Consider the following 27,652-nt stretch of genomic DNA (forward strand, 5'->3'; position numbering starts at 1 on the left):
CTAGAGCTGGTGCAAAGAGAAGCAGAGCTATAGGCCTGGGCAGAAACGTGGGGATGGTCTCTCTTTGGTTAAACTTAGTTCAGCTCAGGCAAAGAATATAACATCACTGTGATGGTAGCCCATTGAATTATAATCCACATATATACCATACCTGGAAGAGCCGCAAATCTCAACAAAGAACTATCACAGCCATCCAAACAGTGGGCATAGAATTTTAAGTAGTTGTTACTTACTGGCTTATTGCAGTAGAGCAATGTGTTTCTTGCAGAAGGTTCTCCAAAGAAGAAAAAGTCAGACTTGATGCAGATTTTGTTGCTCTGGAAGCGAGGGCTGTTTCCTAACAGAGTGTGGAATACAGGCTGTAACAGAAGCCACAGAAAATATAAAAGTCTCAGTAGCTATTATCTGCCCTGCAGTTACTTGCTGTATCTTCACTAAGCAAGAACATAAAACTCTGGGATGTCTAATTCAGAGAACTTCATTTCTAGTCATGACCAGTGTGGGGCCTTTTCTGGGACACAAAACCTGTCTAAGAGGATGGGTAAATACTAGAGTAGTTAGTATATGCCATATACCATATAGCCATGGGCTACTAAACCCCTCAGGTTAGCATAAGAGTACAGGTTACAGAAACTTCTTTGTCCTATGAGTATTTGTGGTAAGATTGAGGAGGCTTGATCCTATCATGGGGTGCAGGCCCTGCAGTGAGCCAGGCTGTTTGGACTTCTAATGGCCCAGGTTTGCAATCCAGCCTGTGTACCTAACGCAAGCTGAAGCTGTAGGACATCTGGTGTATCTGAAGGTGCGGTGGTTCATTAAAATAGTCTTAGTAACTAGCACAGATCATTGGCAAACAAAGTTGTTATTTGCCTTCCCTGAGGGTTTAATTTCCAAACATATGTCTGACTTCTGATCAGTACGTACCTTTTCTGAATTTTTTTCCCCCACAAAATATTTTCATTAATGCCTTTTCCATTCTGAACATTTTCATCTTCCCTAGTAGCTGCAAAACAGCAGGAGCCGATGCCTTTTCAAAGTCACTTGTTATTAGGCTTTAAGAAAAAAGAAAGCTACAAAAATGTGATAGTTCTCAGTGGAATAAAGTTAAAGGTAGTTGTCCTTGACAAAATGATCAGATGCGTACCAAGCCAGGTTATATGCAGCCAGATCACCAAATTGACCAGTCTCCCAAATGCATTAGCAAGAGATCACAGATTTCCAAGACACGGAATCACAGAATGGGAATAGCTTGAGTTGGAAGCAACCTCCAGGATCATCAAGTTCCAACCCCCCTGCTGGCAGCAGGGCTGCCAACTGCTAGATCAAGTATGCTTTCAGGAAAGGAACTTAAAGCATTAATTGAGTGTGTTAGATAATCTACTGCATTTAAGTCTCTTGAGAGAACAAGATCCTTTATTAAAGCAGAATCAGTAAGAGATTTAGCAAATCAGGAAGACTGTAATTCGCACTGAATATTCTTTTTATTGTCAGCTTTTCTACAAGTTTGACGTTTTATGCCTTTTTCTGTTACTGCTCCAAGTTTTTTGCAAATTGTCGGTGGCATTTGAAGTGGCAGCTAATGTATTCCAAATTGTTAGTTCATTTTTTTCTAGGTTCTGCACTAACAAAGGTCTCAATTAGTTTAGGGCTACTTGTCTTCACTGCTTTCAAACCCACACAGACTTACAAGTTTGAAGCATGATCTTTGAATACGTATTTCAGTTACAGGATCCTGTAAAGTAAGAGCATAAGGAGTTAGAAAAGGAAAAAAAATATACACTAAATAAGTATATACTTCTATAGAAAAGCCATCAGTACACTTTGTATTTTACGGTGTTTCTTCCAATGCTCACAGAAAAGAGGCTTTTTTTTTTTTTTTTTTAAGCTGGAGAAAATTTCAGGTGCCCTTCAAAATCCTTCATTTTAAATTATAGGGTAAAAAGGTCCACTCACTCAAACTAGTTTGATGAATCATAGGAACAAAGAAATATTTGAAATTGTGAACGTCAGTTCACAAAAAAAAAAAAAATCAGATACCACATTCTTGGTCTCTGTGCAAGAAAAAAAATCTTCATAGAAAAGTCTAGACTTAACATAACTATCATCCAAAAGCAGGTAACTGGCAGTGTGTATTGTCAGTGTGTATTTGACTAAATTCACTGTAGCTGTCTGCATAAGAGTAGGAAAGATGAAGGCAAGGAGAGAAAAGGAGAAGTGCAAAGAGAAATGGAGCCACATCCCAGTATTTCAGTCCTTCTGTCATTAAGGGCATTCAGTTTTATGTCTGCATCTTTCATTTTCAACAACTGAGATAATCTGTAAGTACATTACTATTGACCTGCAGGACCAATATGCTTGTCTCTTCTAGAGTAAGCAATGCTTTATAATAAACAACCTCATCAGAAGACTCCAGGGAGGAAATGCTACCTGCAATCTGACTTTCAACCGCTTTATGAAGTCTGGGAAGAAAAAGCTAGCTAATACTCTACAGCATCATACCCCTCAACAAGGTCCACATCCTGACCACAGCCATGCTTGGGACCTTTGTCACAGAGGGACTGCAAACCACCCCATCAACTGTCTAAGGATTAGCTCTTTCCATGGGTGAATTTAAGCACCGCAGTGCTTAAATTATGCCTTCCTTTACTCTGTTACTCCATCATACTTTTGTTCTGAATTTTTTGGGGAAAAATTGGAGGACGATGGGACCATTCTGTCTCCTCTGCAAGTATCCTACAAAATATTCCACCCTAGTCTCGATGCTTCTTTGAAAGGAAGTCTGGCAGAAATGTTAACAGTGAAAATACAATCACTCCTAGAAGATAAAGAAAGTGTTTCTTCATGCCAGGAATGACAGCTGTATTATCACTCAGCCCTTGTTCTGTCTCTCAGTGAGGGATTCTCTTTTTGCCAACGTGATGTATCAAATGGGAATTTGCTATGTAGTGCCTGGATTGGAAGGGATTGAGTTGTCTCAAGGGCTTTGAATCCTTGGTGTTCCATTCTCATTCCCAGCCTTTAGGCAGTGGACATTTGCAGGGTGTTTTCTGGCTGGGGAGTTAGCTCAGTGCTGATCTGCAACATCATAAATACAAAGCCTGCGCCTCTGCAATTCCTCCACTATGTGTAATCCTCTAAATGTTTATTTCTTCAAGACTGGAAGGAAATGGTCCTGCCCACAATTCACCTCAAGCCAGAGCTGAGCTTAACTCTTCAGCCCAGGCTTTTCTGTTTGTGTAGCCTCAGCCTCTGTGGATCCCAGTCCACCACTGCTCTGTTTTCTGAAATTTTTGAGAATGATATAAATGATGCATTCCTGTAACTCACCTTGTCTTGTGTTCTGGGACTCTTGTCCACAGACAGTGTTGGCAGCAATTAACCATTGCCCAAGGAAGTTTTCAGAAATAAGAGGTTTTTTTTTTCTTGATTACTGAAAACATTTTCAAGTGGGCTGTGCATTCTGAACAACCTGCACCGCAGGCAGAAAACAAATATCTGTATTGTTGTCTGTAGTGAACCAGCTGCAGGTATTGCCCCATAATTGCTGTTACAAACAGTTCTAACATCTTGTGAAAGCAATTAAGAAATAAACCTCTTACACTGTCTAAAATAAAAGCGGGGGAATTAAAGTTGTACGCACAGCTGGCTTCACAGAACAGCTGTTTCAGTCAATCCTTTTCTGTTGGGGCACAGTCAGAGACCTCTCCCTTCTCCATCAAGCTCCCCTTTACCACATTCCACAAGGAGCGTTTAGTGATATTTTTGGTGATCCTTTTTCAAAGGAGAATGAATACATTATGTTCCCAAAAATCCAAAAGATAGATTACCAATAGTATCATCCTGGAAAGAATATATAAGCTGTTGTTGAAAATACACAAGCGAGCTTTCTGGCTTATTTCCCCAACTGCCAAAGTCTGTTCTACTTCCTATACCATCAGTCAGAACCTGAAGAATTTTCCTAGTGTTACATTCAGTATATTTTATTTAGGGTGATAGGCACTATTTTCCAAGTCAGAAGTTCAAAATAGCAAAAGTGATTTTTTTTTCCCCCCAGAATGGCTGCATTTTGTTTGTACCAGCACCATTTTCTAAACTTGATGTATTCATTCAGTCTTCCCATTGATTCCAACTAGCCCCAAATATCTGCTGCTGACCTCTTCTGAGATTTGCTGGTGACTCAGGCCTGTTCAACACTTACCTCACTTCTGCCATTTAAACAAGTCCAGGTGAGAGGCAGAGCTTCATTCTGGCCAGACTGTCAGTGAGTCTAGCCTAACCTTGGCCAGCTTGATGCCTTTGTCAGTGAAGAAGTAAACCCAGCTGTGCTACATCTCAAGACTGGTGCGATAACATGTAGCCAAATGAGTTTCCCAAGAAGCTGCAGGAGGAATTTTCTGAAATACCTGGTAGAGACCATGCTCCCACATTGCAAATTCAAGTCTCAGTCAAGCAAAAGCATTACGTTCTAGATGAGGTACACCAGATCTATGTGCTTACTTATCCACCTGCCTCATAAGGCTATGCTTTATTGCCCAAATCCAGGAAAAGAGTTCAAAAATCTTTCCCTCTGTTGTGCCACTAAATGACTAGCAAATATTTGCCTAGCTCATGGATATACTTTGTGTCATGCTCTTCTCTATCCTATTGTTTTCATCTCTGAAAACAACAACAAAAAGCATTTAATATTTTGGCTCCAATTATTGGAACAATTGTTAGTAAAACATGGAGCATTTTGATAGTTTCTTTCTAACGTAATTCAGTATTCTATATTTTTGAGAATTACCTTCTCATTTCTATAAAGTAAATCAAGCTATCTGTCAGCCCTGGTGTAAAGCTTAACACTTTAAAAATCAGGCAGTTATAAAATAGCATGCACCCAAACCTACCTATACTACCTTTCAGTCACTTGTACCCTAGGCAGTATAGATTCTGGTCTTTTCCTTATGAGCCCAGCATTTCTGGAAAAACTGGTGTTGGGGCCAGGGGAAGCAGCGTTGAAACTGTCCAGTTTTGGTTAACATAAATACAGCATCATAGCCCTTCTTTGTATCTGCCGTGTGCTTATAGGCAAACTGTAAACCTAAAGTTCTCACTCATGGATCATGTGCATTCTGAGATGTTCTGTTTTGATTAGGTGCATGTACACTTCCTATTCATCATAGCCTATGGAGGATGATTGGCATTCATACTAGCAATGCATTATGCTTTCCTACCAGTATGAATTATTGCTTTCATCTCTGAATTTACATATATTGATTCTTGTGTGGATTCTAGACACATTTGAAAGGAAATGCATTTCAAGTTGACTGATAGAACAAAGAAGATTTCTAGGTCTCATCAGTCCGTTCTTTAGAATATATTGCATGCCTGACATTATTCAAATCACTGCACTTAGGCTAGGCTCAGCAAAACCAATTTTGTCTAGGTGGGTTTGCATTTTCTTTCCAGGGACCTGTGCTAGAATTTAGTTTGTGTTGCCTCCTTCAAAAACCTCACATTTTAAAGACTTTCTGTTCTCATGCTATTGATGCCACAATATTTATTTGGAAGATCAAAAAGAGTTGAGTTCCTTACAATTCCCTCTTCAGTCACATAGTTGGAGCTTGACTCTTCCACTTAAAAAATTGTTTTGTTTCAGCACTGAGTTGCACATTTTCCTGCCTCCACAGTTTGTTCTAGCTCTGTTACACTAGAGGATGGCACAGATGCAGACTGCTGCTGTGGCACACACCCATGACAGAACCCATTATGTCAGAATATACACGTTCCTGAGCGTGGGACTAACAGAAGCTGAAGGATATATTTACTTCTTCATTCTGCCCTCTATGAGTCACATAGGTCTCCCCCCCACCTTTATTTTACAGTTTCATGTGTAAATACATAAAAACCAGAACTCTGAATGCATGTCGTATTTGAGAGGCTAATTGACCCATTTTAATTAATTGCTTTTGATTCACACATAAAAGATCACCTCTCCCATAAGTAGCTTTTAAAGAATTAATCTTCTTAAGCAGTGACGCTGATCTACCTTCCTATAAGGCATTTGCTCATACAACCTCCACACTGGACTCATCCAGCAAGGAAATCCCCTAAGACTGTTTTCAGAGCTCTGGGAGAATCCCACCTCACAAAGCTGCTCGTGGAAGAGGCGGGTCGTTATATTTAATTCAGATGCTCTTTTACCTTAGGAAAGGTAGCTAAATTAAACTGACCTTAACTTCCTTTTGAAGTTTTTCCAGCTTCTAGGAACATCTACACATAATATACTAGGAGATTCGTAAAGCCCTTTATCACAATCTTTCTGATACTACATTAAAATCCATTTGAATACAAAACACCGCATCTAAAACCCCTTGCTATCACGCTGTAGCGATCACAAAGATCAATATGACGGAAAAGACGTTACAAAAGAGGTGGAAGGAACAGCATGATAGCAAAGAGCTACAAGGGAAGGGAAGTAGATCACCCATCCGAATCAGAAGATTATAAGTTTGCAGGGAAAAATTCCACCGAGCAGGGATCTCCAGAAAAAGATCCTTCCTTAGTGGCAGTCAGCCCTTAAATGAGGCCTAACAGTGGTGGAGCCAGGCTCCACCCCTTCCGGTCACAGAGGTGAATTGCCTTCACCTGTGCTCCCAGGGCTGACTGGGTCTTTCCTCCAGGTGCTCAATCAGTGGTTCAGGCCGTGACTCAGCAGTTCCCATACACATGCAGAGTTAAAAATATTATTCGTATTAATTTTCAATGAGTTTTGACAACGTGAAGTATAAAAGCATACTGAATCTTGTTTCTTGCCTGGCACAACTCACAGATACAGAATTCATGAGGCAAGGTGTCCTGTGTTTTTTCCTGGCTGCATCACAAATGTTTTTTGAAACAACTTCTTTGGGCCTTTCTTTTTTCTTTTGCTCTGGCTGGTATGTAGAAAGAGGCTAATATGGAAATAACGTAATAGCTAGAAGCAACAAAATTGTAAAATGCGTCTGTAATGCTGAGAGTACTCATGGGCCAAAATTATCTATTCTGCTGTGCTGAGAAGTCATCGCCAGAGCTGCAAGGAAGCAGTGTGCTGTTCCCAATACAGAAAGCTTTGAGAAGGCTGTCTTGCCACTGTTCAACTCTGTCAGAGGAAAAATACGACAAAACAAAACATAAAATGATTTAGTTCTCAGAGTTTCGTACTACGAGCATTTTGTTATATTCGCAGTGTTTTGTTGTACATACCTGGATTCACTATGCTTCTGTTAATATGGATAAGGAAAGAATAAGTTCTGCCAAACCAATCTAATTTCATTCTTGGCATCTTGTCTAGCTTAAGGGATAAGGGGGAAGCAATAGGTGTGACATACAGTGGTTTTAGTGAGGCTTTAGACGCTGCACAGGGTGGAAGAGAGGTCTCAAAGTAATTATTAATGGTTTGTTCTTAGACTGAAAGGTCATTTCAGGAATCCAGCCTAGCTTTTTGATTCTATTTAATATTTTAATAGCTTAATTTATGATTTAACTGATGGAATAAAATGTATTTCTGCATCTTGCAAAAGCAAAAAAGGTTTCAAGCACTCTGGAGAAAAAGCATTCAAAGTTGGTTTGGTAAACTAGAGAAATAACCCATAACACATCTGGTGAGATTAAAAACCAATGACAAGTGGAAGGGGTTGCACTTAAGCAACCCTCTCCAGAGTGAAACCGAAAACTCAGGTGGAAATTGGGTCTCAGTACAAGTTTAGAGCTAATGCAAGATGCATAGCAGCTTCTTCCAGCGGGACGAAATGCAACAAGAAGCAACACTTTTGGAGCTGTTCTTGTGGTCCTTAGCATACGGTAAAAGCCTTCTTGCAAAGATGAAGCAGGCGGTGCTTTAAACCCAATTTAATGGAGTATAAGGCTGCAGTTCTCTATCGTATTTTCATCTGTTAACAAACTACCAATTACCTTTTCTTTGTGGATTTTGCATTTTTGCATATTCATCTTGTACTGAGCAACACTGCTTCGTTCCCTTCCCATAGGCATAACTTACATTGAGGCATGAATGTAAGTATCTTTTAGATACAGAGTACAAGCAGCCACTTTTAACCTCTACGATGATCAATGGTACTTCATTTCCATCTTTAGCCTAGTTATTACAATAAATAAATAAAAAATAAATCTCTCACTGCTGGGTACATTTCTTAACTCTAAGACCAGTCTGTAGGTGGGAGGTGGGAAGGATCTGCCAGTGTGACCCAGGGGATAATAGATGAGAGTATTTTGACACCGCATGTTTCTCTCACGTACTGTGCCTGCCTCCTCTCACCTTGATTATAAAGTTTAAAAAAATCCAGTTCTTCACCACCTACACGTGTACTATTAAAATCACAATGTGTATTAACAAAAAAAACTTTCCTAGCTGGATGGGAAATCGCTGATAGTAGTGCTAGCCATCCACCAGGATGGAATAAGCCAAAGCTTGCCAGATTTCAGTGCTGTGTGAATTGTTAATTCCTCATTCACTCCTCCATCTTTCCTTCCCCCTCTTTTTTTTTTTTTTTTTTTTTTTTTTGTTCTACTCCTCTCTCCCTGGATAAATGCAAATGGCCTGAGCTTTCTTTAAGCAGATTTTGCAACAGAAAATACGGGATAAGAAAAAAACAACAGAAAAACAGAATGTCAAAGCTGATTTCTAGGACGAGAAATTTTCTGGAATTCAGTCCAGCGACAACTGCTGCTATTTCAGGGTGGAATTCAAATGCTGAACATCACATACCTGCTTGCGCTCACGTTCAACAGCTGTAAGCCTGAATGGCTCAGTAATGTTGGAAGGATCACTGTGTTCTTAGCAGTCCTTATTTCCGCTGCTGTCTTTCAGACACTGTTAAACAAGAATGATTGACACAAGGAGGGAATTACATGCTCAAGGTAAATTGTAGGCAATTAATTCCCACACTGAAAAGAAACGCATTGAAAAACATTAAGGTATAAATAGAAAACACAGTCAAAAAAGAACACTCAGCTGCAAACAAAAGTAATGTTATTGCAGCTGTCTTTTGAGCCCAAAGGGGATGAAAGCAAATAATTAATGAGACATCTCCTTGTGTCTGGGTGTTGTAGGCCTTTTTCAGCAGCCACTGAACGTTTCCTCTGCTTTCATTTATCTTCTCCCAGCACTTTAACACCAAATAACAATTTGCAGTTAGTAATTAAGACCTGTCTTGTGAGCATAACAGACTCTCGTCTCCTACACAGCTATGGGACTTGTAACACAATTCCTTGCCTCACAAGAAGCTCAGCTGAAACTTGTGAGGTGAGTCACTATTGAGGCCAGCAGAGCTGGGGCTGAGGAAAGAAATACCCCTTCCGACTTCTGTGCTGACACTATGGCACATACGTATGTAAAAACAGATAGCTCTGCAGCACAGATCTTAAGTTTTAAGGCAAATTGAACTGGGGAAGGAAGAAAAACATCAGAAAAACTTGTGTCCCAGGGCTGCAGGATCTCCACAGTGAGTTCATGGGATGCCCAATGTGAGTGTGAGGCAGAAAGGGAGCCCTTCTTCAGAGGAGATTGTCCCCAGATGGGGAGACTGCTGCACTTTGTGGCCTGCCTTGGTGATTGGTGCTCCTCGCTTGTAATGGATGGCCTTCAGCATTGTAGGTAACTGGGCAGTCCTCGTCAGTGAAAGAATTAAGGAGTTCCCAAGAGCCAAGGTTAGTAAAGGCTGACTTATCGTTTGCTTTCAGAGTCAGCCTTGCTTTGGACTGCTGCCATTAGATATTTTTGAGTGTTTAGCTCGTGTTCAGAAAGTTCTCCTGCAATGAGCGGTATAACAAGCATATTTTAATATTATTAAAGACTTCACAATCATGTTTACAATGCTTATCCTTACCTATAGTATTATCCTACTTGTATTTTAACTTTAAACATATTGAACTTATTTCTCCCATGTGTACTGTACCTTTGGGTGTTTTCCTCCCTCTCCCATCCCATTCAGTTGTTCAAGGTGGGAGCACAGGCAGAGCTCCACTCTCATTCGAAACAAGAGTGGACATCTCTGGATTGTACAGTAAGTGCTGCTGTATAAGAGGAAAAACACAGTTGTTGCCACTCATTTGCAGACATGGATGTCAAGGGCACCTAGACCTCTGGAATTGTTTGAGTTAGAAGGGACCTTTAAAGGTCATCTAGTCCAATTGAGATAAATCTGTGCCTTCTGGTGTGGCTCATCACTTTTGGTTTGGTCTGCTCTCCTTTTGATTTTGTCAACACCTGTCTAAAATGCTGAACTTGCATCACTGTTGCTGGTTCAGTCAGGTATCTATTCACCTTTGTAAATGCTCTGACCATCATCAGACCAGCCTTGGGAGTTGCAGAGATCATCCCAGGAGAAGTGCAGGGTTAGAGGCTTTTAGGCAGAGTTTTCTTCTTCCACTAACTAATTTTGCGTCCCTATTTCCAGTCTGGACAGTTATCACAGTTCTGAGATTCACCCTCTCCAAAGCCCATTATGTCCCTGTACCTTTTGATGGGCACATTCACAGCAACTATGCATTATTAGTTTTATTAGTTATGAGTTGTTCTGTTCTTTAAAAAAAAAAAAGCAAGAGAACACTACATATGAAGGTGTAATTCATGCAAATTAGGGTAATTAGAAATGGCTGATCCCATTTCCTCAAGGAGGGAACCAATGTCTTATTCCTCTACACTGCATAGTTAGGAGACTAACTCATATCAGCATTAAGAGTGGTTTAGTTTTGATTTGGGGGTTATTTTGCAAACAAAATGGGCTGAGATTTGCTGATTCTTGCATTCTCTCATTTCATTTCCATCCATTTGGCTTAGGTATTATTTGAATTATGCTGACCAAAACATGCTTCAATACTCTCCAGCTGCATTACTCGCTTAAAGTCATGACATCTATTAATCCCAATATCCATTTAACGCAGCATTTTATGTGTTCCTGTCAACCACATCTAGCAATTTTCCCGTGATTGTGTTGTCATTAACCCTGGGACTTTTTTCTGTGATCTTTCAATTTCTCTGTACTCATGTTTATTCATATCTATCTGGATTTTTATTGGGTTGAATTTCAGTTTATTGACTTCATCTCATTCCTCTAGCTTGCACTTTGTGTATTCTCATCCTCCTGAGTCATGCATGCTCATCTGTCTTTGTGTCCTGCAGGTATAGTAAGGATCTGTATGATCTCCTGTCCAACTGAGAGCCGTTAGTTAGGGACGGCAGGAGACCTCCATGCTTAAGTAACTTCTGGATCTTTGGCTATTTTTGACCAGCCTTTGTACAATGCAGGGATATAATCAGTTTTGCACTTCACTGACACTCCTGTGATGGACAGTCTATCATCATCTCCCACAGAAATGGCTAATTTCCTCATCACTCAACCTAAAGATAAGAAAGGACTCATACAATACAAAGTCATAGAATATAAGTGAGAACAGAAGCCAGTAAGTGATAGAGGGTCCAAACACCTCCTCCACACATTCTTAGGAGAAAAGGATCAAAATTAATTCTCATGTGACCTCAAAACCAAGAAATTAAGTAAAGGTGCATGAACAATTCCACTCTCAGCACAAGAGGTCAGGCAGGAAACTGACGTCACGGGCAGCAAGGAGAAGAGATGTACGCACCTGTGGGTGACAGGCTTCTTGATGAATATAGATGATTGTGTCTGTTCACAGCTTCAGTTTTCTGCCTCCGACAAATGGCTGTCTACCATCTGATGGCAAAATAAACCCAGATTATGTGCATCAGCTCCACTGGCTGCCCTAATAGCGAAGCATCTTTATAGCTGGGTGCTTGAGCCACTCCGGAATATTGAAGTTTAAGATTCAAATCCTTCTTATGAAAGGGGATATGGTGTAATCCACTTTTCATTCAGTGGCTTTTGAATTTCTAGATTGAGAAAATATCCTTAAGACTGTTGTATAGTTTAAAATTACTGTGTGTTGGCTGCAAAGCTCTGCATGGCGTCCCACGTTTATTTCCCTGCATTTGGCACACACTGGAGGAGCTGGAGTTTGAAAAGTACCATTCAGATTTCAGTAATCTACATATAAGAACATCTCAGGGAACTATACAAAAAGCTACCGTAGGGTATTTTTTGTCTACTAGGCTTGCTACCCTGTCTAAGAATATAATTAAGTTAGTTTGCCTAATGTATTATAAGCCCCAGTTGCCTGCTATTTATCACCTTATTTTGCTGTAGCTGCTTGCACAACAACTGCTTTATTAATTCCTCTAGCTATTTGTTAGCTATTGATATAGAGTCCTTCGTGTTCTTGTTCCCCATCCTCCATTACCTGTGTAGAGAGGAAGTATTCCCTTTTCTTGAAAGGAAAAGTTATTTCATGTTCTTTCCCAACATATAACCCTTAAAGTCACATTTCCTTTTCAGGAATGCTTGCCAATAGTCTCCAGCAGTTCTGATTATTCATCTGATTACCATGTCTACATTTTATTGTACTACCTTGAGTCTATATTCACATTTTCTATAACTTCATATTAAAAATGTCGTTTCATAGATTTGTTTTGTGATTTTTCTTGTTGTTTTCTAGCTGCTACTGGGTAAGGCTTTCTATAGGTATTAGCCTTTTTTGTTGAAAGTAGTTAAGTGTTTCAATCTTATAACAAAGTAGAATACTCTGCATGTATTTCCTGTAGTAATTGAAGGCTCTCCAACTGATTTATTGATGTGAAGCAGTATGTTCTCAACAGCCCCTCTGTAATAAGAGAATATATTTACTGCTTTCTCCTAGAAAAGACTAACTGAGGCACAGAAAAGATGTAGGATTGTTCCAAGATCACTGAGAGCTACAAAACTGTGATGGAGACCCGAAAGACCAGCTTTAGAGTAGCTGTGCCAGAATACATAGTAGACAAGCCCCCAGAGTTGGGTTTCTCTGCTTTCCAATGTCTACTGAGATCCTGAAGATTGCTAGAATTCCCTCCAGCCCAAGCCACAGTTCAGTGTTATGTTTTAGGTGGAGCTGTGCAGCAGCAAAGGCTATGCAGCCATTGTCTTACGTCAGTTAGTATGGGAAGCTTTGGGGTGCTCTGATCTGACTCCATCAACCACATACATTTAGAAGTCAGCAAATATGTTGCTCAGTGTCACAGACTCTTCTTTGAAGATCTCTTGTCTGCTGTGAGCCTCTGTTAACCTGCTGCTGTGCAGAGGATCCATACTGTTACCAGATCCTGCCTGGATTTTCTTTGTCACAACTGAAGGCCACCTGAGTGGTGGCACTTCTGTCCAGCTCTCCATGTCTAATGGTCTGCTTTGCACAACAACATATAAACATAAGCATATACCCTCCAGCTTCAGGAGCACAAAGGTCATTTTCAAACACCTTCCTACTCTTCTCCCGTATGATCCCACTTTACGGAGCTCTCACTTTCTGGAGATGTTTTCTTCTCTTCCAATAGCCAGATGATATACACTCTGGGTTAAATGGTATCCATATCTTTTCTGGTTCTTTTTGCCACTCTCAGGAAAAAAAAGTGGGTCTAGAAGGATCACCATCCTCTAGAGAACAGCCTCTAAAGGACACCCAGGTTGATAGATCCTCAAGGTTGGCAAAATAATCACAGCTTTTCTGCCAGCTTTGCCAAAGTCATGGTCTTGGAAAACCAACTTACCTGGTGTTACAGAAAGAAGAGCAAAGTCTTGGAGGTAGACAGCCACCCTTGCTTTTGAACAGCAATAAGCTCACCTTACAGGAGTGTCTCCTACTTCCTCCACCCATGCATATCCTTTCTTTTCCCCACTCCCTTTCCCAAGATTCTCAACCCAGGAAGAATAAATTCAGTTTTGACAAAGCTACTCCGTCTTTGATCTATTCCTCAGCTATGACCCCTCTAGGCAATTGGTGTTGTCCTTGCTCCAGGTAGAGGCAGAAGCTTCCTTTCTAGGAAATGGAAGTTCCCACTAAGTGTGCTTCCAGACCAAGAATGCAGAGGGTGGATAAACCTTAAAAGTGTGTATTCTTAAATCTCATGAATTTTAAAGTCAATCTCGTGTTGTGAGGGCGTTTAGGAGATGCAACAGCGATGAACAGCTCGGAGCTGAGCTCCGTCACGCTGTAACACAGGTGGCTGGGAGCAAGGTACTTTGGTGGTGCAGTGGGAGAGGAGACTGGCTCTGCTGTGCAGCACTTAGGGCTAAGGAGGATGAGAAAGGAGGGGCAGGAATACAGGAAAGGCTTGAAAGTAGAAAGGGAAGAGAGGAAAAAATCCCACACTTCTCACAGACACTAGAGCCGTTGTCCTGGAACATGGACACAGCTGCAGCAAGCAAAAAAAAGAATGCAAAACCAACAACAAAATCCCTCTGGGTTTAGGAAACAGTGAGGAGCTAGACTGAAAACCAGACTCATTTCAGAATAAATGCAGTGTTTCGAAAGCAATGATGTGAAAGGCACATGAGCCACAGTAATAAAATGTGATATAAGCTGTTACCGTAAACAAGGAGGAATAATTGACAGGGAACTAAAACAGATCTGCAGAGCACGCATAGCCCAGGGCTCTGGCGTTTGCCAATTGAGAGGAGGAGGAGTGGCAAGAGGAGAAGTCAGAAATGCTAACAAACCACAGGCAGAAAATAAACACTTCATACAGCAGCCCTTGATCCCTAAGACCAAAAGTTCAGCTGGCTTCAATAAATAGCACAGTGGTGGATGAGCAGAAGGAGCAGCCAGCCTGCTGAAATAACAGCTGCCATAAGGGGAGGGGGACATCTGGAAAAACACTCTCCTCCCAGAATAAAGAAAAACAAATGTCTTTTGTTCTGAAGGGCTAAGTCAGTATTCACAGGAAGTTAAGGACACGTTATCACAAACCTGTAGCTGAATCACAGTAGAAAGTGGCCAATTTAGGTTTGGAGATGAAGGAAGCAGTGGGGCACAGAGTACAGAAAGCTGCATCTTAGCAAACGCTCTGTGGATGATCCGGCCATTATCACATCCTTCCAACACATAACATACACGTACAGAAGTATACATCTAGACACATATGTACGTAAGTATTGGAGGACTTTAAAAGCGTTAGGTAGCATTTTAAAACCTGCAGACAATTTGGCCAAAGAAAGCTGCCCTAGTGAAGACCGAGTGGCCCTCCTGGTGTCTCACAGCCCAGCACAGTGATGCTTCATGGAAACCCCATCCTACAAATGCTCCAGTGAGTTAAATAATACAGGCACTGCTTTAAATAATAAATAATAGCCTACAAAAATGGATGTTAAGAGAGCACAGGAAAAGATGCGATGTTTTCAGCTGAGATTAGAAGGTGGAGGGGAAGATGGGCATTGGTGGCCAACCCACCAGTAGAGAGGGTAACTGAAGCTGCTAGCTGAGGCTGGGTTAGGGGAAAACCTGGTGAGAAGAGGGACCGGAGTCCTGTTTTGTGCCCTGCAGCATGTGGGGAGCCAGCTATGGCCAGAGAACGTAGTCGTGCACCTCGTACACACACACATGGAGAGCAGTAGCCCATGCACACAGGCATCAGAAAAACCAGGAGGTTTTTACCGCTGCCATCTCCATGCCGCAGACATGCTCATACGGATGGTTGATGGTGCTGTCAGTTACTCTCATCCCATTTCCATTTGTGGTGTTTTCTTCTGCTGCTGCCATTTTTCAAGCTGACACTGCAAAGGGGGCTTGCATCCTTGCAAGCTGCACAGTTCACACCTCAGTTTGGAGCTAGATCTTTCAGTGCTGCTTCTGAATAATTAAAACAAGTTTTCACACATGAAGAGAAGTGTGTCATCTTTTGGTCATTGCTACTTTGCTAGTAACCATCCCCTACCTGCCATATCAGTGGCTATTGCAATGTTGTCTCCTTGCCACCAGTGGGCATGAGAAGAGACAGGCAGATAAAGAACAAGAACCAGAATGAAATTCTGAAGACAAAGACAAACTCCTACCATTACAGTACATTCATGCCACGTCCTAAGCCGAGTGAAAAGGTCTAGGCTTCCCCACTGCAAACACTGTTTCTTTGCCTGCAGCTCGCCCCTCAGAGAAACAGAAGTGAGTAAAGAAAATCAAAGCCACTGATGACCATTAGAAAATGACTCAAAAAACAGCTTCCTGCCTCACTAAACCTTGATATTTAATGGGTGTTTGATTCTTCAGAGTGAGCAGTGAGTGGTAAGAGCTCTCCATTACCTTCAAAGGTGCTTAGGGCTTTGTAGATTCGACCTTGAACCTCCTAACAGATATTTTGATTTATTTTGCTGAAATGCATGAGACAGGCAGGTAGGTCTGTCCTGCATCCTCTCTGTCTTGAATTCTGTATGCCTCAGCTTGGTGGGCATTTTGAAAAAACTGCTATCATGGTACATCTATGCCAGCACACTTCGGGTTATGGGAAGCAGGTCGGTGAGTGTTCAGAGCTCGTCAAAGATAAAGGAAGTTTCCACAGATGTCCATGGGCTTTGGATAAGTTCCTGTGGAATATGCACAACACCAATTCTGCATTAAAAGCAGACAGTTGTATGTAGTAAGAGTCAACATTTTTGCAGAGGGTCAGCCTTACAAGAAAGAATGTACTGGTGGCATATTTCCTTCCAGTGCCACCTGAAGAAGCCATGTAGTATCTGCATGAATTTTGTTCAAGTTACCAGTTTAAATGAGAAAAGGAGAGACAGAGCAAGGTTGTCCTTCCCAGGTCATTACCAACCATGGTATGATGAGGAGCAGAAGCTTCATCTTTTTACAGCGGATGCAGTCTGGCACCCTCACAGAGCTGGATGATCATCTGTGTGATGTCTTGAAGGAAAAATTGCCTTCCCTGTTAAGCAACTTTCATAAGGAAAGGATGTGCCAAAAGTAGTTATTACAGTTTGATAGGCCTAAATATTCAGCTCCCTTAGCCTCCTGCACACAGCAGTGGGTGCATCTATTGGGCTGTCTGTTTCAGCACTTTTGTTTGGATTAGGCAAGAGTTTTAGTGAGATTTCCTGGTTGTCTCCCACCTTCCACTTTGGCTTGCAACATGGAGCAGCCTTGGAGCACACAGACACGTTCCTTGAACTCAAAATGGAAGAAGAACTTGTGCTCCAGATGCACTCCTAAAGCACTCTAGCTGCTGGTGGTGATTCTGACCCGAGGTCTGAGGCAGCACTGCCCCAGCCAGCCTCCAGCTGCTCACCCCAAGCACCACCTGTTTCACAGTGTGCCTTTGCTCTGGTTCTCCTTTGCTATGTGCTATTGCATTCCTCCTTTCCCAAAGTAGCCCAGCAAAAATTGCAGTGCTGGAAATAATGCGATGCAATGCTCAAATACCTGGCTGAGTGACTCCCGTGCAACGGATCAGATAATGAAATTCAAGTGTGAATCTGTAACGTTTGCAGGCAGCTGTTAGGAAACAGTGTGCAGGCAACAGCCAGGCAATCGCTCTCACCAGAAGTATCACGGATGTTTGCTGTATCTGTCCTGGGGTCAGTGGCTGCCCTACACACAGCTGAGAAAAACTCACAAAGCTTAGAAGCTGCTCCTGGCACTCCAAATAGCTCCTGCTACTGTGGTGAATGCCTGACGAGCTGCTCTAAAAGCCAGCTGCTCCTGGTGCAGAGTCTCTTCTTCTTCCCACTTTCTTCCCACCATTCTGCTGATGGATCTCATGTTGCTTTGGTCTTAGCTGCATTATTTTACAAACTTAACTTAGCCAGAGGACAGATCATCTCCTGCCAGAAGTGGGTGTATTTATAGAGCACAATCAACTCAGTTCTTGATCTTCTTTGGACTGAACTTGAGGATCCCATAAAAACATCTCACCACACTCTTTGACAATTACTTGGAGAGCTATTAAGCAGTTTTTAATCTCACCAGTGCAGTACAGGCTATACTCATCTTTTATTGCTTTCATTTTTAAATCGGAAGGACACATGAAACTGTCAAGTAGACATCTCTGATTTCCAGAGATCTATACGGATAGCTTTACCTTAATCAGATAAGCATGAAAACTAATTTTTATAAGAGGTTTCATTGATTGCTTTTAAGAAAATAGTTTTGGGCATTGACTGGCATTGACTGTGCTACTATTCATTAATGATTTACTCATCTCTCATATCTGCTTAGCCATGATTTTGTCTAGGGCCAGTTTCAAGGTAATTGGACGTGGGATATCCAGGTCATCGCAGTACCATTCTTAAGTGTAGGCTCATGATTTGAAGCTGCTGGCATGCCCCTGCCTGGCTTGGGAGCAGTGTGGCATCGGCTGTGCTGGACCAGCTGTGCAGGCACAACCTGCAGCAATGTGAACCAGGGCTGTCTTCAGAAATCATGACGTCCTCTGTTTAATCAACAGTGAAATGTCAGCACATTTCTGGTCCTTTATAGCTTTCTGTGACTTTCAATATGTTTTACAAATCACTACTGTCTGTGGTCCTGGAAGTTCCTCAGACACTTCTTTCAGTATTCTTGGCCGCAGATTTTCTGCTGTTGCAAACAGTACACTGCTGCAGTTCTTGCTATTTGACATCCCCCATTGCTGCTGATGAGACAGAAAGCATTTCTGCATTTCTACATTCCTGTGAAATAAGCACATCCCTCACATCCTTGGTTTTTCCTGATACAGGACATAAATATTCAATGAACATTTCTTCTTTTCGTGTATCATGATTGGCAAGTCAGCCTGCTTCAGCACTGGACCTATAGGGACTAACAGTGGGAAGAGAAGTAGCAAACCTTGTGAGCAGTGTTTTTGTTGAGAAAATGCGTATGAAATGCCAGCGAACAAATCTAAGTGTGAAATCACAAGAAGGTTATCAACAATTGAATTATCAGGTTCTAGGATGGTTTTGATGCCTCACCACACTTCAATCTGGGTACAAAAAGAGTTGCTTTAAGATTAACGCTAATAATTACATGAAGAGGATTATATGACATTGCTACAGATAGCAGTAGGATTTGATGATCCAAGATGTCCCTTTGAATCCTGTTCTGTGCTACAGCAAGGATTTCATTAGGTCTCAGTATACTTTAATAATGCCTTCTTGCCCTTAATCCTTAAACCCAGGGTTTTATCATTAATGTTTTATCTTCCTCCATCAGCCGTTTGTTTCCTCGTTGGTGAATTGTGTGCACAGCTCTCAGACATTTTATTATTCACATTTACTCTATGTGAAAAGGTTTGTAATGATCGTTATTGTTCACTACTTTCACGTCTTGTTTTTATTAAGGTGGACTTGCAGTCAAAAAGCCTCTTGTAGCATTACAGGTTGTGCTTTCTGGGGGAATACAGTTGGGTTTTCTCAAAAGTAAGGTTCATATTTTTATGCTAACTTCTTTTCTTGTTACTATGATTTGGCTGTTGCTGACCTCTGGATATTGTCTTGGAAAGTTTCAGCAGCCTTTTGAGGCTCAGGACAGCTCTGCTTGCACGTAGCAGGGTTTGTCAGCAGTTTGGCGGTGGGAGGCACCAGTTTCCAGCTCTTCAAGTGACTCATGTTCGTCCTCTGGGACCCAGCATGAGCTGCATCTGGCAGCTATAGCTTTCTAAAAGACAGTGAATCTATCACCCCCCCCCCTGTGAGTACCAAATCATTTTCATGCTACAAGCTCCCAACCTGCAGCCTCCAGCTCATCTACTAGGACTCAAGTCCAGCAGCCTGGAGATATTTTCTGTACAGGACCTACAGTGAATTGCTACTTGGTGTCCCAACTTCAGCTGTTCATCAGCAGTGCAGTGCCTCCACAAAGTCAGCACTAAGCAAAATGGCAGAGCTGTAACTCTGAGATGTCTCAGAATGCATGAGAACTGACGGCTGAGAGATGGATACGGACAGAACTGTCCCACTTACATGTGTCAAGAGTGACAGGATGGGAGCTGTTCCCAATAGCTCAGCTGTCTGGGCATGGGGGCTTGGCTGCATGGGCTTTGTTGTTAAGATGTATTTGCTGTGATGGTATCTGCTTCTGAGTTGGGCCTCTCACATGCCTGGAATGGTCCATTCAGAATAAAATGGGATGCATGTATACATGTGCACAATATATCAAAACCTTTCACTGCCAACCCCTTACTTCTTTGATAAATGGTACTATAATTAGGGTGAGTGATTTCTCATGGAAATAGATGGAAAGTCACAACTTGATAGCAAAGGGGAAAAAAAAATCCATCAGTTGCAAATATAAACAGCAAAAGGAATGGAAGACTACTTTAATCCAAATCTCCCTGAGAATTTTAAGCCATTTAACAACATTTAACAATCTGTTCCAAGCCACGTGAAGATATTATCCTGCTGCCTGCCAGCAGCAGCATGGTGGGCGGGTGGGAGGGAGGAGTGGGGGCTCCTGGGCCCCTCGCGTTTTCTTCTGTGCAGCTTTCTGCCTCCGAGCCGGAGCACTCAGCAGATGCTTCGTACAATCAACCCCATATGAGCTCAGCGGTTCATTCCCTGCTCGCCCACTCACTTGGTGCCTCAGGAGGAATATGCTCAACTGCCACCATGGTAGAGCAAGCCACCAGCCCAAGGAAAGTCACACCTCCTGCTGCCATCAGCCCTGCGCAGCTCCCTCACCTGCCCTGGAAAGATGGCCTCCATGCTCCCACATTGCAACCCACACCTTCAAGAGCCACAACCCATCAAAGGTTGGACAGCGACAGGGAAAATGGCTACAACCAGCCCTTAGTTAACACTCTCTGGCCTTAAGTGTTGTTGCACCCCAGCAGCCGCTTCTCCTCCCGCCCCAGGTCTCTGGTGACAGTTTGGACTTGTGCCTGCTCTGACACATACACCTATTTTTTTGTTAATGACCTGCCAAATCTCATTCTCTTCTCTAAGCCTTCCTGCTGAAATACTGCACTCTGCATGGGATCTCCAGTCTGGTTGCAGGCCTATGTTACCAGCAGGGGAGCTGGAAATCTCTTGGCTAACATGAAACACCAGCTGCAGAAACAGGTCCTTCACCCCTCCTAACATTGCTTCTTGAGTACTGTGTCCAGTTTGGGCCTCCTCAGTAATAAAAGATATTAACATTGGGTTCAGCCCTAAGATGGTTAGGGAGCAGCAGCATGTAATATATGAGAATAGGCTATGAGAACTGGATTTTGTTGGCCTTAAGATGAGAAGGGATGAGATGTTACCACTGTCTACAATGGGAGGGCATAGAGGAGATGGATCCTGGCTTCTTGCAGAGATGCTGTGATAGGAGAAGCAGTAGGCACAAGTTGGAACATGAGAAATTCTGACTTCATGCGGGAAAAGCTTCTTCATCATAAGGATCATCAAAATCTGAGACGTTGCCCAGAGAATTTGTGAAATCTGCATCCTTGGAGCTGGACAAAGCCATAAATAACTTGCTCTAATTAGGCCTCTTATAAGTGGAGGTTTGGACTGGATGCCCTCTAGAGTATCTTTCCAACTTCAGTTAACTCATGACTCTGAACTTCATTTACTGAGCTTTGCTTTTTCTTTCTCCTATGTGGCTACTGTTAGCAGGACCAGCCCCATTTCTGTGCTTTGGGAAGATTTGCCCGTACTACTGCAGCACAGAGGCTGTAAGTTATTTTCTTCTCATTGTACTAAGCTGATCTGTACATCTCACCAATTCTTTGCTCCAGCGTGGCATACCACATGCCTCTGCTGAATAGGCACTTGAACTTCATTCTTACCTGGCTCAGAACCACTGAGATGTGTATTTATACAAGGCATACAGTAAGCACCGAAGACCAAAGAGAGAAGTTTTATCTCAGAATAGGAAACCCTGATGCGACTTACAAAACATAACGAATGCACAGTGAGATGATGCTTTTAACGCTTTTTGAACAGGAAAAGTACTTCAGTTTGCACTGTTCCTTCCAGGAGTCTTTGACAGCAGGACAAGAATTTGGGCTTCATCTCAGCAAATGCAACTCCAAAAAATTATTTTCCTAAACATCCAGAGAAATTAACATCTTCCCATTCCCAAGGATTTATTTTGCCCATTAATTTTGCCCTTGTTGTTAATTATGACTTGTGCAAAGCTTGACTTTTCTGTGAGCATGGACTCTCTCTGAAATAATAATAATAAAAAAAAATACCTCTTTGAAGTGGAGATAATATGATTGTTATAAACCCTATCTCCTAGCATTTCTTATAACTGGACAACTAAAGTACTAAATATATGCACTAACCACTCAGAGCTGATATAATATTGCCACCACTTCTGAGTTAATTACTTTTGCTTTCAAAGGTAGAAAAGTAATTTTTAAATTATTTTAATCTCAGTCTCACTCCAAGAGTACTTATTGCATTTCTTCCATAAACTGTGAGCAACGCTAATGAAAGAATCTTTCTTTTAATCTCCTTTGGCTCTTTTACAACAAAGACTGTATCTTTAAGAGAAATAAATCAGTAGCTGTCATCTCACTAGTGGGTATTTCCAGAATCAGGGCTGGAATTTGGAGGTTGAAATCCACATCTTGGCTCTAGGGGAGAGGGCCGTGTTAGTGTTAGAGTTACAGAAGCTCTGTAACTTGCAAAGAAAAAATCTCCCCTTTACCTCATGCGCAAAACCAAAGCTCGCTGTAAGCTGCGGCCTGCTGTCCAACGAGCAGCCCAGTGCTCAAAGCTACATCACCAGTTCTTCAAGTGACAAGGCCGGAAAGGACAGAGCCTCTTATCTCTGCATTTGAAGCTTTAAAACAGCCATATTGTGTGCGAGCGAGAGATCACCGGGATCAGCAGCCTGTCTAATTGGTAATTAGTGGAAGAAGCTTAGAGGGGAGTCAAAAAACAGGACCACGGGGAAGGTGACATTCCTGTATCATAGAATCACAGGATGGTTTGGGTTAGAAGGGACCTTTAAATTCCATTCCATCATGTCTAACAATGAACTTCACTGTCGATTTTTTTTCAGTTCTCTTTGAATACGGGGTTTCTCTTCGAATGCAGGAGTGATTAGCTCCACTGTGCTTTGTGGAAAAAGCCCTTCCTGGTGATAGCAAAGATGCTGCCTGATAACCCAAAAACCAGAGGCACCTAGTGAAATTACATAAGCAAGTGAATAATGCTTCCCCTGGGGGCTTCATCTTTTTTCTTTTTTTTCTGGGCAACAGCCAATCTATACATTCTCTCCTCACAGAGGGACTTACTGAGCTCCCACATCTGGATCCTTCCAACTCCATCACTGCTGCTCAGCAAGGAAGGGGGTGACCTCAGCACTTAACACTCCCTTGGTTTTAGGGGCTGAGAACTGACTGGATAGGTCCCTGTGCGAGAATGACATAAACAAGACTCTGAAGTAACAGGACGCTTGTGAGTTTTGTCACCCAATAGTGCTAATATATACTTTTGAGGTTAGAGGAAGGGAAGCTGGAAGACAGCAGCCACTGATGGATGTGCACAGCTGCTTCAGGGTTCTGCTCTGCATCCTGCTCTTCTCCATGTAATTGCCAGACATCTGTGTTCCTTTATGATTGCTTCTGAATATTAATCAGTCTTCATGGGGTGATCCATGAGGACTCTATTTTTTCAAAGCAGCAGTAGCAGCAAGAAGGTACATTTAGGGTTGGTTTGTCCTCTGCCTGCACGCTCCACCAGCTCATGCTGCTTTATGTGCATAAACAATTAGTTTCCTGACCTTACCACCCTTCAGCAGTTCCTCAACCACTGCACCAATTTTAGGTGCCTTGGACAGACCACTTATAGCAGCTCTGAGCAGCACTGGGCTCAGCAGTGGTTTTTCTGCAGCACTCCTCTGCCCAGTGGGAGAGCTACACTTTCCTTCCCACCTTTGCTTCCAATCTAATTCCTCATTTGCTCATGAGCCTTTGATGTAGGAGACTGGTGGAGAAAATGTAGAATTCAAGCAAGATTGTCCTCCCTTTCACAGATAGTGTCTCCCTCAAGGGCACATGGGTTGGAAAAGTGCAGCTTCTGCCTCTAGGAACTTCGACTGACACTTCCCGCAATGGTCCAAGAGCTCATTAATTCTATTTATTCCAGTTTCCACTGTTTGATGAGCATGGAAATCACATCCTGTAAAGGAATTAGACACACTTGCCTCCTGCTGCTGCTGCAGTACCCAGGCTGTGAGTCTGCTCCATTGCCAAGAGCACGATGGCAGACTCAGTTCTGTTCCCCATCTCCACCTTCAGGGTTTGCAGGCAGATCTGCACCAAACAGAAACATTCTGACCACCTTCTGAGGTTGCCTATTAATCAAGCAATGAAAACAAGAAATTCAGATGTGCTGCCAGCAAGTAGTAGCAACGCCATACATTTTAGCAGCAAACCTCACTAAGATTATTTAGACTGAAGACAGCCAATAGATACTGGTACTATTAAACTACAGTTACGAAGCCATAGAATTGTTCCTGACAGCTTTGCACAAGGTTTAAAGCCAGTTAAGCCTTGAGTTAGCTTATTTGTATGTACATAGAGGAGCTAAGGCAGCCCCATGTGAGGGCACACTGTTCCATACTTTGCCTCTCCCACAGAGAACACGCTGGAGGCTCAAGTTATTTAATGCTCTAGATATATACATCTGTATGAATGTTTTTGTGCATATATGCCCAAACACAGACAGGCATACTTACAGCCTTACCTTGAGCTTAAAGTGTTTTGCCCAGAATTTGCTGTTCACTAATTACATGTGAGTGCAGACATAATGAGGTAAGACTTTTTCAGTTTGATCTACTCAAAGATATCCTCTATGTGTAGGCTATACAGAAAGAGTCACTCCTTAAGATTTCAAGGTTGCAATGACTGCTGTCAATAACCAGCTGTACCCAGCAAGGGCTTCTGAGTGACAAATTCTCTGTGCAGCTTGCTTAGAGGAAAATCCCACCAGAGGCAGAGAAAGCCCAGGACACGCTGCAGGTGCAAGGCAAGGCAGTAGGATCTTGTGTACACCAAAAAACAAGTCAGGTTGGATTTTTTTCTAGCTTTCCTGATACTGCAGTTCCGTATTACCTGGGAAGTGAAGGGATGGAATCTCTCAGACTGATATCGTCTGTTCTAAGCCATCGTTCAAATCACCAGGCTCAGAGGATCTCGTGTGTGTTTTCAGCTGCTTTTTCTACGATGGTTTAGTTGCAAGACTACTTGCTCATCTTCAGATGACGTTTGACATCTCACTGTAAATAGTCTTGGTTATAAAAACCTCATGTGTCAGAGTCTGAGGATGTTTATCTGGTGTTCTGCTTTACACCTGTTTCTTATTCTGACTCTTCAGCAGCTATGTCCTTGGTGATGACTGTTTGAACTTGAAATCTGATTTAGGTACAGGTTGGGCATTAACCAGTTAGCAGAGTTGGCTGGGAGGTAAATAGTCAGCTCCAAATCAGGAAAACTGTCCCCAGAAGGGCTGGCAACGAGCAGGGAACCTGAAGGCCTCAAGTGCATGGCTGACAAGGAAGCACGGGGCTGGAAGCCAGGGCTCAGTTCCACAGCAAACTCAGTCACTTGATGAGCCAGGAACCTCCTTGCTCCTGTCTCCTTCTGGCAGGATTTCAGAATGGGCATATCCTGCCAAGTGCTGCCTACTGCTTTTGGTGAGATGCACAGCCAATTCCAGGCAGGTGAGGGCTGCTGTTCCCATGGGAGACCTCTACCAGTCCCTCTCAGCCTGATGCTGCAGAGCCAGGTGGCCCTCAGTATGCTGAACACTTCCCTGTGGTATGTATCTCACCCAGCAGTAATTTGGGGGGCTCAAATCCTCAAAAGCACATCAGTTTATATCATCATTGTATATAATTTAAATGAAAACAATAATTCATTAGAAATACATAAGAAAGTCACTAGCTGTCTGACAGACACTATTCCCATATTGAAAGAGACCCAGAAGCAATTATCTGCATAAGCTTTTTCCTATGCAAGTGGGTTAGCATCTTGTCTTCATTTCAGAAGGTACTCAAATGTGACTTGGGGTTAATTAAACTACAAGACACCTGGAAGGAAATTCAGTAGCATATATACTTTCCACTTCTGTCATTTATAGTGGGAAAAAAGGAATATTTTACCAGCAAGACATTTTGAACCTATTAGTGTAGAGGAACTATTTGGAGAATTTCAGGACAGAAAGCACAGAGCAGCCCAAATGATGACAGTGCTGGTGCTTGTAATTTATCTACCACCACATGCAGGTGCTGGTCTCTTGTGTCCAGCAGTGCTTGAAGGGCTGATGAGGGCTTCTCACAGATGCTGCACATTGTGCATGTGTCTATTTAAATTCAGGTTATCTGTAACTCAGCAGCACACTCCTTGTATTGATAAGTCTGGTCACGGCACCAATCAGAGTGACAGTCCCTTCTAACCTGACACAAGAAATTGGGCTGAAGCTTTCCACTTCCCTGCAGCCTACCACCAGAGTCACATTGAGGTGAGGTTACAGCTTGTGCTTAAGAAGGGGAAATGAGGAACAGGGGAATGGAGGCTGGGAGTAGGTGAAAGACAGAGAGCAGAGCTCAGAGTTGCAGTGGCAGATCAGTGGATCAAAGCTCCAGTCATTGTTACTCACAGAGGTTTCCTGGGCGATTTACTGCCAGGCCTCAGGCTCCTTCTGTCTCCAGCACTGTTCTCTAGAAAGTTGTATAGTGTGAATCAGGATCCAGCAAAGCATCCTTCCTGCAGAGCCATCACAGTATTTTCTCAGTGCTGGTGCACATTTGAGCCTACTTTTGTGCTGCATAAACTGCCACCACTCTTATGAGCAGCCACCACTCATTCTCTGGCATCTCTCAGAGATGAGGACTGACCCACAGTCATACCTCTCCATGATAACCTCCCTGTGCCAGGGTGTGTGGCAGCTGTGAAGCTACCCAAACCTCTAGCATCTCTTTAACTCTCTCTTACTCACCTGGTTGCAGGAGGATAGCACAACCCCAGCACATAACATCTTGAGAAGAGGAAAGGCTGCAGAGGCAAAGGAGAAAAAAGAGCAGTGAACACCTTTTCCTGCAGGGTGAGGTGAAATCCAGCATGCAGAGCCAAGACACAAGGCACTGACTGACAGGCTGAAGAAGACTGGTGTCTAAGAGGCAGGCCAACAGCACTGTGGTAGACCATTGCTCATGCTCCCATCATTTATGGAGCATAACCAGGTGGTTTGGTTCCATCCGTTCATTCAGGTTTCCCATTAAGTTGACCAGGAGCCCTCTATCCTATCTCCTGAGGAGAGGCTCAAGTTGCCCTCTCACCTTCCCATCCTGTTCCTGCCAATGAGTCAACTGAGGAAGGCTGTGCAGTATCCTCTACCTCCAAGCAGGAAACCCCTGCAGCTGATCTCTATAGTACACAAACTCATGTGTGCCAGAGTCTCTGAGAATTAACTCAGCTGAATTCAAAGTTGCTCTCTACAACTCCCTTTGTTCTCTATAACGACCTGAAAGGATGTTGTAGCAAGGTGGGTGTGGGCCTCTTCTCCCAGGTAACAGCAATAGGATCAAAAGGAATGGCCTCTAGTTGTTGCCTCTCCCTCAAGGAGATGTTCAGGTTGGATAATAGGAAACATTTCTTCTCAGGAAGAGTGGTGAGGCACTGGCACAGGCTGTCCGTGGAGGTGGTGGGGTCACCATCCCTCGAGAGGTTCAAGAAACGTGTAGATGTGGTAGTGATACAGGCTGGTATGACAGTACTTAGGGACATGGTTTGGTGGGCATGGTGGTAGGTGGACTGTTGGACTAGATCATCTTAGAGATCTTTTCCAACCTTAATGATTCTGTGATTGTATGATTC

General features: G+C 42.7%; 1 long non-coding RNA gene across 1 annotated transcript; it reads right to left on the reverse strand.

Annotated features, from left to right (window-relative positions):
- On the reverse strand, positions 1,865 to 27,102 carry LOC110399149. Its single transcript, XR_002438922.1, has 6 exons — positions 26,925 to 27,102; positions 26,775 to 26,830; positions 26,436 to 26,542; positions 11,623 to 11,711; positions 8,744 to 8,848; positions 1,865 to 7,120 (listed from the first exon to the last, which is right to left on the reverse strand). It is a non-coding gene; the product is annotated as an uncharacterized LOC110399149 (long non-coding RNA).

Source organism: Numida meleagris, chromosome 1, assembly GCF_002078875.1.
Source record: "Numida meleagris isolate 19003 breed g44 Domestic line chromosome 1, NumMel1.0, whole genome shotgun sequence".
Taxonomy (NCBI): domain Eukaryota; kingdom Metazoa; phylum Chordata; class Aves; order Galliformes; family Numididae; genus Numida; species Numida meleagris.